This window comes from Ischnura elegans, chromosome X (assembly GCF_921293095.1).
Source record: "Ischnura elegans chromosome X, ioIscEleg1.1, whole genome shotgun sequence".
In the NCBI taxonomy this organism is placed as follows: domain Eukaryota; kingdom Metazoa; phylum Arthropoda; class Insecta; order Odonata; family Coenagrionidae; genus Ischnura; species Ischnura elegans.
This window is the reverse complement of record NC_060259.1, coordinates 29,458,629-29,478,985: the sequence shown is the minus strand read 5'-3', so window position 1 is coordinate 29,478,985 and position 20,357 is coordinate 29,458,629.

The following is a 20,357-nucleotide window of genomic DNA, read 5'->3' as shown; positions in this document are numbered from 1 at the left end:
TCTATCTATTAGCTATGATCTAGAAATTATCTACCTAAAGTTTCCCGGATTTTGTATCTGGATGCTAATTTGTGATCAAATTGAAATACATATACTTACAGACTTTTTTGCCGCATTAATCTAGGTGTAAAGTTCTGTAAAAAAATCGATCAAGTTGTTAATTTTCTCCTTAAATTTTCACATTAAAGCTATTTTGTACAAAAAGATTTCTTTAATATATAAGATAACTTCACCATAAAGATAACGCATTAAATTCCTTAAATAAAACGCAAGCCTGCAAAGACGTGGTGCTAATCAACGGACGAAACTGAGGAGCCTGATGATGGGTGACGGCCCTTGAAAGGCACAGGAGCATTTACTCTGATTATATGAATCAGTAATTGTACCTGTTCCTTACAGGGTTCGATCATGAAAATTCATCATTTTGCCGAAAAAGTAATAAGTATACAAAAGAAGATCTTACAGGTGTTGATTAATAAGCAACTTATTTGATCATGTACTATGCATATATATTTATCGAATGAAATTTTTCTCAATAGAATATTGATAAACTGTAGTAATATCATACCCCATTCTTGAATTGAAATGTGTATTTTAAACTTTTTCCGAATTTCCACTATTCTTTTAGTCGTGTATATGATTAATTGAAAAGATTAATGATAAGAAATCCAATCTGCCTTCAAAAGATTGAAGTCTCTATGCCTTCGTTCCAATACATTAGTATTATGCTCACAAAGTTAATAAATAAAATTCAGGAGAAAACTTTTATTATGCGCAAATATCACTGAAACGGTTGTTGTAAAAATTATCGAGAGCATCATTTGTAATGCAAAGCTACAGAATGTGTCTGGGAGACACCTCATTATTATTCGTTTGGATCTAAGTGAGCAGTCCCGCCATAAAATCAACCAAATTGATATTTTTCTCCTCACATTTTCTTGTAAAATTAATTTTATACAAATACTTCTTCTTGTATAAACTAGATAATTTCACCATGACGCATCGCAAATAATGTTTCAGGACAATAACAGAATGATTATAGACCTGAGCTCAATATGCATTACATAAGAAAGTGACCTGCTAAGACCGATGTTACCACGATGATACGAAGGAGAAACCATAACCTATAGACAACACGGCCAAGTTTCCCCATATCGTGAATTGAAATCGATATGGTCAACTTTGCAGTGAATTTGTAGGTTATGAATAACAACCATGAGAGCAACCAAGACACAATTTCCTCATTAGGACCGCATTTCATAAAATTTAATACGAATTTTCATAAGAATATGATATATATAACTATTGATCAATGAATTTCGACCTTAGAGGTAATTTTAATTATAACATAGTGGTAAATATTTTGAGACAATCATTGTAAACCAATTGTATATGTAGCTCAACTGGCTAGAGGACATAGCAAGACATCAGAAAGTTCTGAGTTTCTGTTCCAGACAGGCCATATGTTAACATTGTGATTTCTGTTGTCTACTATCTTCCACGTCACTGATGTACTTATCCATTTTAAACTATATTATGATTTCTTTCATTAGAAGAGCCCAATATGGGCTATCAAGATATGTGGCCAATGAATATAGATGTTACCACAATGCTACAAAGTAGAAACTATTTATCTTCAGATAACTGTGATAATTTTACTTATATCTTGAATTGCAACGATTAGGTATGTTATGTAGTGAAGTTGTGGATTATAAAACAAAATATATATTGTACTCTGCTATAATTCCTTCCTTCATCTGTTTCCCAATCACTGGTATATTTACAGCATTAAGAATGAGAAAGAAATTACAACCTCGTAAGCTCACTATGTTAATTTTTTCCCGTGTGACTTTTTCTTTTTATGTGTCTATACTTTTAGTGATTGTGACTTGAACCATTAACATTATGCGCTACATGCATTATTTTTCCACATTATTGTGAATGATGATGTATTTTGATTATGTGTGTTGTATGTTTCCCAAATACTTGAAGAAATATACATGAGAATTGAGCACTATGTGCTAAAGGCCGTATTACGCGGTGCACGGAATTGCGCAATCTAACGTAAGTGCGAAGGCGCAATCAAAATTGCGTAGTTTAAAGCGGAGAATTGCTAGAGCACATGCGAGAATGCGTGGATGCGAGACGGTAAAATAGCCCCTGTTCTAATTTCGTTCATGCATTCGCACAATCCCACGCCATTTTAGAAGTAAATGCAGCTCTACCCTGCGCAATTCCGTGCCCGGTGTAAAACGGCCTTAAAACAAAACGCAAGCTTGCAGGGATGTATGAAAAAGGAGGTAATGAACGGACACAATTGAAGAGCCTGTAAATGGTTGACGACCCAGGAAAGGTATGGGGGCATTTGCTATGGTGATATGAATCAGTATTTGTACCTGTTCCCTCCATGGTTATATTAGAATGAAAGTATGCATTGACGTCTTAAACTTTTTTCTAATATCCAATGTTCTTTTAGCCTAGCAATAAATAATTTGGAAAAAAATTAAGAACTGAAATCAAATCTGGCTGCTAAATATTAAAGTATTTATTCACATCTTTCGAAGTAATTACTCTAATGCTAAATGAGATCCAAAGTAAAACTCGGGAAAAAATTACTTTGATATGCAGATAACGCTATTATGGCTGTCAGAAGGATTACTAGGAGCTTCATTTTTAACCTAAAGCAATTATTACCAACAAAAAATTTATCTGGAAGAGAAATCAATAGTCACATTAATCAATGCGTACACTTCTGTCAAAACATTAACCAAATTTATGACGCATAACAAATAATGATTCATTCCAACCGCAAAAGGGCTTTGAACCAGAGCCCAATATGCCTCATCCAGGAAAGTGACCTGTTAAGACAGATTTTACCACAGTGCCACGAAGAAGAAACCATATACCCACAGACACACTGTCAATTTTACCTATATCGTGATTTGAAATCGAATAGGTCAATTTTACAGTGAGTTTGTGTGCTATGAATCACATCATGAGATTAACCAAGACAATAATTCCTCATTGGGACAGCATTTCGTAAAATCTAACAGGTGTTTTCAGAAGAATGTGATATTCCCTTTGATCAATGAATTTAGAACATTTTTTGTAATTTTAATAATATTACAGAGTGAAACTTTAGATAAAATCATTGTAAACCAATTGTACAGGTATCTCAACTAGATAGATTTTTCAAGACACCAGGAGGTTCTGCGTTTGAGTCCCAGAAAGGCCATATATTACCACTGTGATTTCTGGTTTACTATCTTCCTTGTCCTTATCCATTTTGTTCTTTGTTATGATTCCTTTCTTCCTCTGGTATTTGAGTCAATCGCATATATACGGAGTATTACATAGCCTTCTACCAGCGGCGGAGCTTGAGTTTCAACCTTTGTCATCGCATCATATGGTAGTTAGCCCGTTTCCAGGACCCCCTTTTTCGGTGAAATCTAAAATCATTCTGTAAAAACAACTTTTACAAATCGTGATTTCCTACGCTGTTACGTATTTAGAGTCAAAATTAAATTTGAACATTTGTAAAAAAAATGCTAGGTCGAACATATCCGACGCATACTGTTGGTAAATCGTGTATTTCTATCCCGAAAATGGCATTCTAGGAAACAATGTGAGATACCCTCCCTATGTAGGGAGCTATATTCAATTCCATTTAAATTGGTCTATGTTCAAGAAATTAAATTCTCCAAGGTCCAACACAAACGTCGATTATTCGTAGTATTTTAGACAAAAGCAATTTTATAGACAATTAAATTAGTCCTCCAACTTTTAGAGGGAGACATGCCGTTCACGTTTCAAGTGATTTTGCAACATAAACATGCAAAATATATAGAGATTCGGAGTACTGTGTGCTAAGAAAACGCAAGTCTACAAGGATGTGTAAAAGAGAAGGTATTGAACGTAAGCAACTAAAGAGTCTGAAGATGAGTGACGGCCCTTGGAAGGCGCAGAGGCATTTGCTTTGGAGATATGAATCAGTATTAGTACCTGTTCTTTCTATTATTCGATCGCAAAAATTCATCATTTTGTCGAAGAGGTAATAATTATTTTAAAGCAGGTCTTTCCAGGTGTTCATCGATGAGAAACGCAATTTGATCAAGGATAATGTCTTTTTTACCTAAGCACATGTATCTAAACAGAATGTAGATAAATTATGATAATATCATTGCCCTGTCTTGAATTTATTAAGTTTTTAAATCATTGTTAATTTTTTAACAGAATTTAGCAAAGCATTTTTTTTTCATTTCAACTTTTCTCGAAATTTCATTATACTTATAGTCATGCATTTGATAACTTGACAAAATTAGCGATCTGAAATCAAATACGTCTTCTTAAGATTGAAGTCTCTAATCTCCTCTTTCCAATTCATCACTCCTGTGCCCACAGAGTTCCCAATTGTGTCTGGGAGAGAATACATTATTAATCTTTACATTTATGGAGGTGAACAGTACTGTCATAAAATCAAGCCAGTTGATATTTTTCACCAAAATTTAGTCGTAGAAGTAATTTCGAACAATTAGTTTTTTATTGAGTAAATTATTAAAATTCCATCATGACGCATGACAAATAATGTTTCACCAAAATAGCAGAATAACTTTGGACCAGAGCCAAATATACCTCATCCAGAAAAGTTACCTATGAAGACAGATGCTACCACAATGCTACGAAGCAGAATCCATATACCCACAGAAAAACACTGCCAATTTTACCTATATCGTGAATTGAAATCGATCGGGTTAATTGTACAATGAATTTGTGGATTATGAAACACAACATGAGAGCATCCAAGAAACAAATTCCTCTTTAGTACCGCATTTCATAAAATCTAACGGGAATTTTCTAATGAAAACATTACATTTATGACCTAGATTATATTTTTCAATATTTTGTTGTAGTTTCGCTTATATTACAACTACATAATATTAGGATACCATGATTGTAAGGGAATCGTCCAAGTAGTTCAACTGAACAGAGGATCCAGCAAGACAACGGAATGTTCTCCAATTTTTATTAGTCCTCGAAGTTTTAGGGCCGTTCACGTTTCAAGTGACTTAATACCAGACAAATGCAAAAAATATAGAGATTTGGCGCACTGTGTACCAAAACAAAATGTAAGCCTGCAAGGATGTGTAAATGAGAAGGTAGTGAGCTGAAACAACTGAGGATCCTGAAGATGAGTGACGGCCCTTGAAAAGGCACAGGGGCATTTACTATGATGATATAAATCAGTATTTGTACCTGTTCCTTCCATGGTTCGATCACTAAAATTCATCATTTTGTCCAAAAGGTATTATTTATTTTAAAGTAGATCTTTCCAGGTGTTGATTGATGAGCAGAGCTATTTGATATAGCACCATTTATTTATCGAAGCACATGTTTCTCAACAGGATACTGAAAAATTATTCTAATATCATACCCCTTCCTGATTTTAATAGGTATTTTAATATTTTTAATTAGAATTAAACTATGCATTCAATTTTTAAACCTGTATGATCTTAGGTTTTCCCGGCGTATCAGTTGCAGAAAATTTTCTCGGGTTTTCCACCGGTTGATGTCATCCATGTCTCCCGACGTTTCGATCCGCGACTTGCTGATCACTTGATGATCAGCAAGTCGCGGATGGATACCCGAAAAACTTTTCTGCAACTTTTAAACCTTTTTTTATAATTTACATTGTTATTTTAGACTCATCTGAAATCAATTCTGCCATGTAAATATTGATGTCTCTATTCCCCTCTTCCTAATTCAATTCTAATCATAAATTCAAATTCAAAAAAGGCTAATTTCCATTCTAATGCTTATGAGTTCCGAAGTTTAACTTGGGAGAATGTTTCTTTGATGTGCTGATATCGCTTTTATGATTCTGATAAAGATTATTGGGAGTTCATCATCATCATCATTAGTCAACAATCCTAAGATTGGTTTGACGCAGCTCTCCATTTCTCTCTCCTATCCGCTTATCTCTTCATAGCTACATATTTATTCTCTTTTACATCCTTTATAACCTGTCCGATATAACTCAATTGGGGCCGTCCCTTGCCCTTTTTCCCTTCCACTTGTCCTTCAACGATTGTCTTCATCAGACCATCGTGCCTCAAAATGTGGCCAACTAAGTTGTCCATTCTTCTGCTTAATGTTTTTAGGAGGCTTCTCTTTTCTCCTACTCTCCTTAGCACTTCCTGGTTACTCACACGGTCAATCCATTTTATCTTCATCATTCTTCCATAGCACCACATTTCGAATGCTTCCACTCTTGACTTCTCTGCTGCTGTCAACGTCCAAGCCTCGCTTCCATAGAGAAACATACTCCATATGTAGCATCTGATGAATTGTTTCCTTACTTCTATGCTGGTATTTTCAGCTGTAAGAAGATTCTTCTTTTTGTAGAAAGCCCTCTTCGCCTGCGCTATTCTACTGTGTATTTCTTTCTTGCTCCGTCCATCGCTGGTAATTCGGCTTCCCAGGTAAGAGAACTCGTTCACCTCTACAAGCTTATGCTTTCCTAGGTTGATGTTTGTTTAAGCCTCCTCTCTTTTGCTGCAAACTAATATCTTAGTGTTCTTTTTGTTCATTTTCAGCTGATATCTGGCCATTGTCCTTACCATGTTTGTCAACGTCTTCTTCAAATCCTTCTCTGTCTCGGCTATGACTGCTATGTCGTCAGCAAATCGCAGCATACTAATTTTTTCTCCGTGGATATTGACGCCCGAAGCTTTCTGCTTGATTTCGTTGATGGCTTTCTGTGTGTCATCATCATCATCATCATCATCACTGGTCAACAATCCTAGGATTGGTTTGACGCAGCTCTCCACTCAGTTCTCCTATCAGCTAATCTTTTCACTCCTACGTATTTCTTCTCTTTCACATCTCTCTTTACTTGTTCCACATATTTTGTTCGAGGTCTTCCTTTTCCATTCTTGCCTTCCACCTGTCCTTCGACGATTGTCTTCATCAGGCCATCATGTCTCAAGATGTGGCCTATAAGGTTGTTCCGTCTTCTTATTAAGGTTTTCATGAGGCTTCTCTTCTCTCCTACCCTTCTTAGGACTTCCTCGTTATGTAAACATTAAAAATAAAGGAGGAAAGCGCACAACCTTGTCTCACCCCTTTTCTTATTCTCGCTTCTGCACCGTTTGGTCCACATTTGATCACAGCTACTTGGTTTTTATACAAACTATGAATAATTCTACGATCATTGTAGAGTACCCCGATTTCTTTCAAAATTCTAAGCATTGAATTCAATTCCACGTTATCAAAAGCCTTCTCCAAATCGACAAATGCTATGCAGGTTGGTTTGTTTTTCTCCATTCTCTTCCCTATGATCATCCTAAGAGCCAAAATTGCTTCCCTTGTGCCCCTGCTTCTCCGAAATCCGAATTGGTCCTCATCCAGGAATTCTTCTGCTCTTCGTTCAATTCTCCTGTAAATGATTCTTGTCAGAATCTTCGACGCATGTGTCGTCAGGCTTATGGTCCTAAATTCTTCGCACTTCTCAGCTCTCTTCTTTTTGGGTATGGGAATGATGATGTTCTTCTCGAAGTCACTAGGTAAATCTCCTGTTGAGTACATATCGCAGATAGTTTTATACAGTTAAGACCTTTTCTCCTGCATTTTTTATTAACTCTGCTGGAATGTCATCTATTCCTGGGGCCTTATTCTTTCGCAGGTCTCTTACTGCAGAGTCAAATTCCGATCTTAAGATGCTTGCTCCAATGTTATCCTTTTCAACTTCACTTTCCTCTTCGAGAACTTTTAAGCTAAGTTTGCTCCCGTTGTATAATTCCTCCAGGTATTCCTTCCATCTCTCGGCTTTGTCTTCGTTTTCAATTAGAATGTTTCCATTCCTGTCCCTTATGCTATTACATTTTGTGTTTCGTTCCTTGAAATGGTTCCTCACTATTCTATAGGCCACTTCCACTTTCCCTTTTACGAGGTTATTTTGTACGTCCTCACATATGTTCCTCATCCACGCTTCTCTGGCTTTCCTCGCTTGGCGGCAAATCTCGTTCCTTATTCTCTTGTAGCAAGCCTGTCCTTCCTCAGTATTCGTATTCTTATACTTTCTCCTTTCTTCAATGAGGTCTAGGATTTCATCCGTGATCCATGGCTTTTTCTTAACACATTTTCTTATCCCTAGAACTTCTCTAGCGGCCTCCTGAAATCCACTTCTTAAGGTAGTCCAGTTATTCTCAACTGGGTTTTCAGACTGATCTAGTCCTATCTTGCGCTCCACTACTTCTTCAAAGGCCTGTTGATTTTTTGGCTCCTTAAGTTTCTCTAATTGCCAGGTGTTCTTTGCTGATTTCTTCAATTTCTTGAATTTCAGATGGCATTTCATCATCACTAGAATATGATCACTGTCGATATCTGCCCCCGGGTAGCTTTTACAGTCCTTTATCTGGTTTCTAAACCTCTGCTTCACTAAAATATAGTCTAGTTGAAATCTTCTTTTGTCTCCTGGTATTTCCCATGTGTATCTTCTTCGCATGTGATTCTTAAATAGAGTGTTGGCAACCACTAATTTGTGTTCTGTGCAGAACTCTAACAGCCTTTCTTCTCTTTCATTTCTATTTCCTAATCCATATTTTTCGGTTATTCTTCCATCCTGGCCTCCGCCGACGACAGCGTTGCAATCACCTAAAACGATTAGGTTTTCTTACCCCTTACCTTTTTGATTACTTCCTTTATATCATCGTAGACGTCTTCAACTTCTTCATTCTCGTAGTCTGTCGTGGGCATGTAGACCTGTACCACTACGGTATCTACCGGCTTAGTCTCTATCTTCACCATAACTATCCTTTCATTGTACTGTAGGAAGCTTTTCACACGCATTCCGGCGCTCTTTCTGAGCATTATCCCAACCCCAGCATTACCGTTCAGGGATCCTGTGTGTATAATCCTATAGCTTCCACTCCAAAAGTCTCCCTCCTCAGGCCATTTCATTTCGCTGATTCCTAGCACGTCGATATTCAATCTTTCCATTTCCACTTAAAAGTTTTCTAGCTTACCGCAAGTCCTGAGTGATCTCACGTTCCATGTACCTATCCTCATAACTTTATCACAATTGACCGATGTACCCTCTCGGGTAGTCCCCGCCCGGAGATCCGAATGGGGGACTAGTTTACCTCCGGAATTTTTTACCTGAGAGAATTCCATCATGTCAGACAATTTGAAGTTGGAGTAGCTGCGCCTCCTCAGGATAATAATGTGGTGGTTTCCCCTTGCCTTCCACATCGCAGTACTACAGCCGTTAAAGTAAATGTTACCACGCCTGAAGTGCAATGAGTGTCGCTGTACTGACCATCGTGATCTCCACCTTCACTCATATGAAGAAGAGCTGCTGCCCTCTCCTCCGGGTGATGTGAGGCATAATTGTTGGCGGCCTCTCATCGCCAAGTCACGGTATCTTCATAGGTTTAGTGAATCATTTAGATGGCCTATCTCACCCAGGGATAGACCCATACCACCTCGGATAACCGCCGCTTTTTGTCCACGACTGCTTATTCAACAAGTAAACTTGCTTATATCGCAGCTAACCTCTATATCTAGAAGTTCACCCACCATCCGCAACCTGGTGGACACACTCGGTGGCTTCAAGCTCAGCCGCGAGTATTGGGAGTTAGTTTTTGTAATTCAACGTAAATTTAAGCTGCAAACATTTTCTGAGAGAGACCTCATTATCATTAGTCATATTTATCAAGGAGTACAGTTCTGTTAAAAAATCATCCAAGTTGATAATTTTCGCGATTTTGTAAAAATAATTTTTCTTGACTATATTAGATATTTTTACCATGGTTATGACGCATCACAAATAAAGATTCAGGCCAATCAAAGAATGGCTTTGGGCCACAGCCCAATCTATCTCATCCAGGAAAGTGACCTATAAAGACAGATGTTACTATAATGCTACAAAGCAGAAATCATTCACCTACAGACTGCACTGCCAATTTTACCTAAATCGTGCATTGAAATCGATTTGGTGTATTGTTCAGTGAAGTTTTGGGTTATGAAAGACAACACGAGAGAAATCAAGAAAACTTCATCTTTAGGACTACATTTCTTCAAATCTAATGGGAATTTTCTGAAGAATGCATTATATATTTTGACCTGGACTATAAATTTTAAGAATTTGTTGTATTTTCTCTTATAGTACAGCTACTTAAGAAATATGAAGAGTTTCAATAACATAAACCCGTTATCTGAAATATTTATGTTTATTATTTTTGTTTATGTTTATTGTTTTATTAAATAATTCCACATTTAATAAATTAAAAAGTAATTGAAATTATGGGCATAATATGAAGTCAATGCTTTAAAAAACATTTTTCCATAGCAGAAAAATGCTGAAAATTTTAAAGGCACTGCCAATATCTTTCATGAGCTTTAAGACGCTTAATTTAAGTTTACTTTTCGGACCACATGTTACGTGATCAATGGTATTTTAAATTGATCTGCAGGCTTTCAAATCGATAATCCTCCATTACTGCTTTTAATTTCCTTTTGCTCACCATCTTGCCAGTCGCTAATTGCCTGTTTTGTAAGTAAGACTGTTTTTACGTTTCGCCTAACAAGAAAGGCAGTAGTTTAATCCACCATAAGCTCTAACTGTTTAATTTTCATGGGATTTCGCGATAACTAGGTAAACCATATTTTCCTATCACGTAGCGTTTTATTAAGGCTTTTAGCACTTATATTTATTTTTTTAGCTCTACAATGAAAACATTCGATTATGCTTCTTCAGTCCATTTAGCTTTATCTGTTTTCCGTATGTGTTTTATGGGCATTTAAGAATAGAATAAAAACATGAGATTTTAGGGGTGCTGCCGGTCAGTTGCCAAAGATACTGCTATGATCCTCATCGAATGTTTCATTGTAGGGCTAAAAAAATAAATATAAGTGCTAAAAACCTTAATAAAACTCTACGTGATAGGAAAATATGGTTTACCTTGTTATCGCGAGATCCCATGAAAATTAAACAGTTAGAGCTCATAGTGCATAAAACTATTGCCTTTCTTGTAAGGCGAACCGTCAAAACAGTCTTTCTTACAGAACAGGGAATTAGCGACTGGCAAGATGGTGAGCTCTCCAATAGTAGGTATTATCATTATCTGTTCTGAGCTGGCAAAATCAATCAGTTTGACTATGCGTTATCCAATTGACGAGAAATCATAGTGACCGCCATTACCCCAATCTCCCCGACACTGACGAGAGGTGACGCAGTATTTTGAGGCCGTTTTACACGGGGCACGGAATGGCGCAGGTTAGAGCTGCATTTATTTCTAAAATGGCGTGGAATTCCGCGAATGCACGAACGAAATTAGAACAGGGGCTAATTTTTCGTCTCGCATCCACGCATTCTTGCATGTGCTCTAGCAATTCACCGCTTTACACGACGCAATTTTGATTGCGCCTTCACACGTACGTCAGATTGCGCAATTCCGTGTACCATGTAAAACGGCCTTTACAGATCTGACCTTGTCCTCGTGTCCTCGGGTTTTCTGCCCCTTTGCCCCGCGTGGAGTCGAAGGCGTTTCCCACCAGGTGTCGCCTAGCTACAGTGTGGCAGATGTTGAGCGCTTTTCGCGGGACACACAGGCAATCGCAGATGGCGTCGGTTAAATGCATAACGACGAGTATTCCGCTTTGTAAACCTATGAAAATCTACATTAATATATGAGTTACTTAGATAATTATAAAGAATGTACGAGGAATTATAATTATGCTGATGCTAATGCCTAACAATAAAATTAGCTACTTTACAGTAAGTTTAAAAAAATCCATCCTATTTGTATATAAATTCGATTTTTTTTTTAATTTGACAACTGCCAAAATTTATTGCCACCCTCCTCCTCCCCTCAGCTTCATTTTTGAGCGAAAATACTTGAAATGATATTACATCCCTTTATTTAATTCCATAATAATCCTGGACTCAATAAATCCAAATAGTCTACTCCTCCAAATGTAGCAAAGTAAAAAATTCCCTAGTTCCCTTTTTCAGCCCGTGTAGAAATTTTTCAAACCCCTCGAGTTACGCATTATCTCCACCTACCCTTTTCCCACTTATGCCTTTACCCATGACTCAAAGCCTTCCTTCTTCTACTCCGTTACACTCTCCTAACATATTAGAAGTCTCTCTTTTTCTATGCCCCATGTGCCAATTTACAAGTTATTTATTGTGCTTTAAAAACTGTAACAATGACTAGAGAAATATTGTAGAAGCCATAAATAAAACAGTGGGTAAAAATGTGTCATGGCTAGGACTCGAACCCAAAATCACTTAATAAGTTTTATGTTTCGCCTTAATAATCACAGGGAGGCGGCAGTCTGTCCAGAACAGAGTTCCAGACTAAGGACAGAAGAGAAACAGATTGGGGTCACAAATTTTAATTAGCTGAAATTATCCAACTGTATTCATACATTAGTTAGGAGACTCAGCTAATTAAGCATGATTAACCAAATTATTTTTTGAAATGAAGAGGGAAACCATAGATGAAGAAATGGATGTGAGTTGGCCAGACATTCACATCTCTGGCAACCTCAATAAATATTCTTCTTCAACAACGGTATCTCCCTTACCATTAGAGACAGTGACACTGCATACTTCAACGAACCTTCAAGTCATACAAGCTATTCTTAATTTGCTAAACTAGAAACATATTTTATATTTCTACATTTTTACTTAAATTTCATAATTACTTTCCTTCTTGTACAGTACTTATATATATTTGTACTTGTATAATTCATTCTTGAGTCATTTGTGTGGATATCCAAATCATAATGTGTGTAACAGTGTAATGTAATGTCTTGGTGTACAAATAATAAGATTTTAGGATGAATATTGATTATGTGATAGTAACATAAACGTGGTCTACGAAACCCATGTTACTCCTTATTCTATCCTGAGACTTTACCTCACCCGTTGAGAATGAGACCGGCAGTGCTCGTTTGTTTGAGGTATAAATAGCTATTCTAATGTGATATTCCAGAAAATACTCATGCTGTGTGAGAGTAGTTGCCATTTGGAATACCGACACCACCAAGTTCTTGGTTAATGGTACATCATTTTGAAGGAAGTTGCCATGAAGTCTCAGTCAGATTTCTCTAACATTCCTATGTTGTATGGGTTTCTTCTCATGTATTACAAAATTCATGTTTTGAACAATGAAAGCTATCACACATCAATGAGTAAATAGGAATGACATACTATACTAAGGCTTAAAATAAAATTTTAATCTACACTAATGCCCTGTGTGAAATGAGTGAACCATCATTTTGCAATGAGAAAACTTTGCTTTTTAAGATCCAATGATATCCTATAGTCGTTTTGGTAGGGGTTCGGAGGACACTTAAACTACAATTCATATTATAGAAGAAGTATACAGTACAAGATTATAATTAGTATAATCTTAGCCCCTGTTCCAAATCATTGCAGAATCTCGCTATATTTGCCATTCGCTTTTTTCATATATATATTCTGCATTTTATGACGCCAAGAACGATTTTTTTAATGTGTTCACGAAATGGAAATGTTGATGCTCAGCAGAAACGTTTCACATATGAATTGAGACCCCTTATTCAAAATGCATCCTCTAACAGGTTCAAACAAATGATTGTGAAGGCTAACGTTTTGAATCCCAGGCATCATGATAAAAAAACATGCATGCTTCAAGTGCGCGTACTCAATATTAATTGGGCATAACCAAGAGTTCTTGCCTAAATTCTGGTCGAAATACGTTTTAGACTCCGTCTTTTCATAATCGCTGTTATACAATGCCATTTCCTATTTGAGATCTCACAGTTATATTTTTTTGCATTTTTGACCACAATGTCGGATAATTTTTCGAAAATAAATAGAAACTTGAATCGTTGAGCCAAGATATTTCCCTGACCAAATGCCAATCCCGTTATAGATATTTTTTGCTCATTTCGCCAATATATCAAGACGTAATCGAAGAACCTCGGCGTCAGTTACGGGATATATAGTTAGAATGATCCAAAAAATAAATTACTGCAAAGGTCGCGGGCTGAAGGCAATCCATAGGCCATCAGTTCCTCCATAGGTGCGAAAGCAACGGGTCTAATAATATTACGAAGTTCACGTTTTCGCATCGTGACGTCCGTATGTAGCAGATACCATGACTTTTTTATTTGGAGCCGAATCACTTCCATGGAATACCCATTTGACGGACCACACCCGTTGTTCTTACTCCCGCATTTCCTCTGATTACTTCTCAACCCTGCCTACTTAAAGCCCGTATGACATTTCCCAATTTATTGGCCTATCTATTGGATATTGGATTGCGGTCCAACTGACACACACCAATTCTCACACAACTTCTCGCCCAATTTGGAATTTAGAACAGATTCTATTTTCTTGCGGCCAATCTCCAATCTGTCGTCAGTTATGTTGACTCCTAGTGGCCAAAACAAGAAGCACTTTGCAAAACATCAGGTTTGGCTGTAAAGCAGTTTCTTTTCGCAAATTCACTTGAATTTTCTAAAATGCGGACGAAAGAAGTTGTTTCACCATTGATTGGAGCGTACAAATCACACGAATGCTACAACGTAAAGTCGTCGAAATACAATGGCGTTCTCTAGCGGGAAATTTGAACACTATTTCGGCCAATATTGGTGAAAATATTGATAAGTGTCATACAGTACGTAACGTCCAATATTTTAAACAATATTAGGCACCGATTTATCGGTCAATACATTGTAAAGTGTCATACGGGCTTATGTGTGGTTTCACATTCGGTGTTGCGTCGACGCGACAAAAGCTCCCGCTCCCTCAACTCATCTCGAGACATCCTGAAAATCAACATAATCTATGCACATGACTCAAGAAAAAGTCAGTACTGAATTTTTAAACGACTGATTCGCCCATTTAATAAACGACCTAGTGCATAAGCGTGGAAAAGAATCAAACCGAAAGTCAGTACAAAATATGACATCAAGTTTGCCGTAGCATTAAAAACAAAAGCGCAAAAATCGAGCATAAATTTCAGGACGCAGACATGTTAATAGGAACAGAGAGTTGAATTACAGAGGATATATAAGCGACAGCGAAGCTTTTCCTTAAGGATGCAAAACTTACAGATGCGATCGACGTGATAGGACTGGTGGCGGAGTTTTTCTATCAGTTAAATCAAATTTACATAGCACCGCCCACGAAATTACCGGCTATGAAATAGAAAGTGTATGGTCTACAATTCGACAAAGAAACAAAATAGTATACATATTTGCTCTTTTTATAGACCTCTAAACTCCGAAATTGATATTAGTGACCAATTAGATTATCAAATATCAGCATTTACTTTGAAAGACAGCTAAGGTGTAATAATTAATAGGGGAAGTTTTAATCTCCCATCACTAAATTAAATTTCCTACACTGCAAATCGAATTCAAAGAATAGGGAAATTAATTGGCATGATCTTAGCAATTCACTCACACAACTACTTGAAAAGTCTTTGAGAGGAAATAAAACATTAGTCTTTTTAGGAGTAGGCCATCATAAGTTTAAAAAACAAATCATTATTATTGACGGGTAAGTGATCACAGAGTAATTTTTGCAGCCTTAAAAGTTGCAGTAGAATCATTTGTAAAACCAGAACGGAATATTTATTTGATACATGCAACTTAATTAAATTTGGCAAGAAACTTGATAAATCGTACACGGACTTCTTAGCTAAAGCAGATAATAAAAACATTGACGCATCAAAAGAAGATGATAAAATTACTAACGTATCATGTAAATACGTCTTAGAAATTCCATATCAACTAATATATCCCATAAAAACTGACATATGATACAATGGTAAATGAAGAGCAAACTTAGTGCATGTCCACAGTAATTTTTTATTTGGTACGACGCGTTTCAGCGACCTTACTTCGCTATCATCAGGTACAAAATGCCATATTTTCGTCAAGAAGTCATATATATATACAATCATGCAAATGGGAGGGGTATATTTATGAGTCGGCGGAAGTGGGAGAGGGTTTGGGGGGGGTAAAGGATGGGGGAAGGGGGTGGGGAGGTGGTTGGGATACGTAAGGATTTGGGGCTCGGTTGAAGGTTTTGAGAGGGGGGAGGGCTAACAACGGGGAATGACTCAGGAACTCAATGTCATTCAAAAGATTTTCCTTGCGTTTTCTCCTCCTGGTAATTTCCCATTGCTCGAGTGCGTCGAGCCGACGTCCTTTTCCTTCGAAGGCCAGTATTTTAGGTTGGAAACTGCATGAATGGTTCTCGTTGATAAGGTGAGTGGCTAGCTGGGATTTGGTGTCTTTCTTATCAAAACATCAATCAGCTGCGACTCATGTGATTCAACATATGTAGGACAAACTGGTCGGAATTTCAAAGTAAGGACAGCAGAGCACAAAAGATGTTTTGATAAGAAAGACACCAAATCCCAGCTAGCCACTCACCTTATCAACGAGAACCATTCATGCAGTTTCCAACCTAAAATACTGGCCTTCGAAGGAAAAGGACGTCGGCTCGACGCACTCGAGCAATGGGAAATTACCAGGAGGAGAAAACGCAAGGAAAATCTTTTGAATGACATTGAGTTCCTGAGTCATTCCCCGTTGTTAGCCCTCCCCCCTCTCAAAACCTTCAACCGAGCCCCAAATCCTTACGTATCCCAACCACCTCCCAACCACCTCCCCACCCCCTTCCCCCATCCTTTACCCCCCCCCCAAACCCTCTCCCACTTCCGCCGACTCATAAATATACCCCTCCCATTTGCATGATTGTATATATATATGACTTCTTGACGAAAATATGGCATTTTGTACCTGATGATAGCGAAGTAAGGTCGCTGAAACGCGTCGTACCAAATAAAAAATTACTGTGGACATGCACTAAGTTTGCTCTTCATTTACCATTGTATCATTATGTTCCACAACATCTCGCCGAACACCGTTGAATACATCTGACATATGATAGTAAAAAACCTCAGTGGTACAACAACGATGTTAGGAGGTGCTTTAAAAAACGGAGAAAACTGTAAAAATTACTAAAAAGGTCATTTTTATTTATTAATACCGGGCTTGACAATATTTGTTCACTATATGCATAAATGACCCATGGCGCTACATTTCTTGCGAAGGTCGTCCGACTATCCCCATGTATGAACATGGGATAGTTTCAACATAAAAGCAATGGATAAAGTTAGGGCAAAGTACTGAATAAGTTGGAATTAGTCAAGCGCATTGTGAGAATATTCTCGGACGAGAAAGTAAAAGATAGGTGCTATTTCGACCTAAAATACCGCTAACGGTGTAATGAAAGCGTAATAGATGTTAAACGAATTAGGTTGGGAGCCACAGTAGACTCGGAGGCTACGCGCTAGGCTTACTTAGATTGCTTGACCAATGGAGAATGGATATCTCTATAAACGACACGGAGAACATCATATTTGGGCCTCACTACGTTTCAAGGTCCAATATGATAAATAAAGAGATATTTTGCCGAACGGATAGGTGTGGGAATTCTTTCTTCACTCGCACCATTAAGGACCTTAATAAATGCTAGGCGTATTTTCGTAAGAGCTTTTCTTTTTGTGCGTATACGGCATGTGTCATGTGTCCTAACACTTCCCGCCAAACTCCTGTTCAGGCGGCTTGCAGGGTAGTGTGCAGATGTTGTTTTTTTAAATGATGATGAAATGCTATTATTAATTTTACACTTATGAACGCAATTAATATCACCCATATCTTCAAACTTTTTAATCGCGCTCATCCCGGAGATTGCTATCATATATTTAGCTGAAAGGAAACTGAAATAACTGAAACTATACTGAAAGGAAAGCGTCGGTGCTTTTAATCACGTTATTTCCCACATTTTTTGTGATCAAGAACTAAAAATTTAAAAACAATGATTATCGTTCGAATAACAATTCTTTTTCTTACTCTAGGGTCATAAAATTTTAATACGTCAATAATTTCAAATACGAGTGCATCTGAATATTTTGTGAGAATTTTGATAACTGTGGAATATAGGAATTACTCTCAACGGAGATTTGACAGTAATTAGCCGAAAAACACGAAGATACAACTAATCTCACTCCCCTGATTATTTCTTCTCCGTGAATGAGTCTGTTTAGAAACGTAGATAAAGTCATCATTTTAATAATTTCAGTCGTTAAAAAAAATTAAGTATTAACTTATTCCTTGAGTCATCTGCATAGATTTTGTTGATGTTTAGGATGTCTCTTTTTTAAAGTGAAAAAAGTATGATAATTTCGGATTCGAACCCTCCCAGAACTTTACTGCAAATACCGCGCATAGTATAGACCTTCTCGGCCACGGAGCGACGCATTAATAAGAGATAAACGATGAGTCCAAATATGAACCTAAAGATAAGAACAACCTCGCACGGAGGCCCATAGAAAACACTCCGACGGCTATTTAAAACTATTGTCACGTTTTGACACGTAATAACCGCATCTGTTTAAAGTTAAATTTTTAGACCCAAAATGATGTAAAATGTATTTTCAGGCATGTCATTTTTCAAAAATTTTCTCTGAGAAAAGTTTCCTAGGGGGACGGTCGCCACCCCAGGCCACCCAATCCAGCATCCCCCCAAAACCATATTCCCCCAACCCCCCCAAAATCATATTCCTAGTTACGCCACTGTCGTGCAGAAAGAGCGCGAGCTGTGTTTCGCATGATCTACCTTCTCGGAAGCCGTGCTGGCAGCCATGGAGGAAGTTATGACTGTCCAAGGAAGTTATGATATTGCTAGCGAAGATATGCTCACGTATCTTCCTATAATCGATCTTAATGAAATTGTACGATAGTAGTATAGATATTGGATTGGATGCAATCAATTTTACAATAGATCTATCGCTTGAAGAAATTCAAATGCACTTTGTGCGATCAATAAAGTCAATGTTACGAGTTTCTCTTAAACTACTGCTCATATCCAGTGCAAAATTAGTTTCAAAATACAATTATTATTATAACGTGTAGTCTTACCTTTCATTTTGGGTCATTTTGTCCGTCCCCATCACAAAGAAGATATGTTAAAAAAGCCTTCGAATCACATCGAACACTATCAAAACTGCCGTACACTGGCCCAGCAATTTAAAAATTGGGATTTTTTCCAAATTCCTGTAAATAAATGCACTTCTTCACAGCGAGCAACGAAAAATTCACGTGTTTAAGGTGCACCAATCACTATCCTCATGTCAAAAAGTATTGGGAGCAAGTAATTATTTCACTTTGCAGAACAGGAAAAAAAACTCGGGAATAAATGTTAACGCACTCGTGGTCATCGTGCAACTGAGCGAGAAAACTTCAGTTCCTTGGAGCCACCAACCTCCACCCTCAACAATGAATTGAGTCACGGTCAGAACATGACGTCGGTTCCCAAGTTTTTCCCTAATGCTCTCTACCCACGTGTGGTCTAAAGGTAGGCTCGACCTTCCCATTCATATGACGACCGCATTTTAATTTCTCTGCCACAGTTAAATTAGACCATTCAACTTTGACTCGTTTCAAGTCAAAAAAACATGTACCCTGTTCCACGTAATAATCCCATTGTATTTTCACTGTCTTCTCCTCTACCATCGCTCAGAACGAGCTGTTAACTTCCACGACATCCCCTATTGGAAAGCAGTACTCCCCCTCGAATGATCGTCTTTTGTCTTTCATCGGGACACCGTTTCAGAGGCGTAGCCAGGACGATGTGTTCGGAGGGGAGGGGGGAACTCCCCTCTGGAGAAAATGTGAACATTGCTATCTCTTTAAATCACATTTTCTGCTATTTTGGCATTTAAAATTACACAATTTATGAGCGGGTAGAAGCACAATAAATGAGCATCTATGAATACAATACGTTCACAGACAGAGGCTAGCCTTGCTGTCAGGCCGGGGGCAAAGCCGTGGTCGGTAGTGCCACTTCACAAATATAAAGCTAAATTTCGGCTCAACATTGCCTGAAATTGATATATGAGTAAAGAAATAATTAATTTCATGCCTAATGAATTGCAACATTTCAGTGAATTATACCGCTAAAACTCCGCTAGCGAGATAACAAGGCCAAACTTTCACTCAATAATTAAGAGATAGGCATAAAAGGTCTCTTTGGAAATATAAACAGAAGATCTTTGGCGTCACGACTTTATCGGTCCATTTCCTCGCCGACTCGTCATCATGAAATGCTCTTTTTCTCGAGGTGTTTTAGGAACCTAAAATGAGCTTGGTTGGACGGTGAAAGCCCAAGTATGAACAGCATGCACTCATATTAACAGGGCGAATGGGGCAGTCTTGTTACCTCGGATCCTCTAGAATGGGTAAGCATCGAGAATTTGAAGCCAGAAGCCGGTGGGTAGTGATGT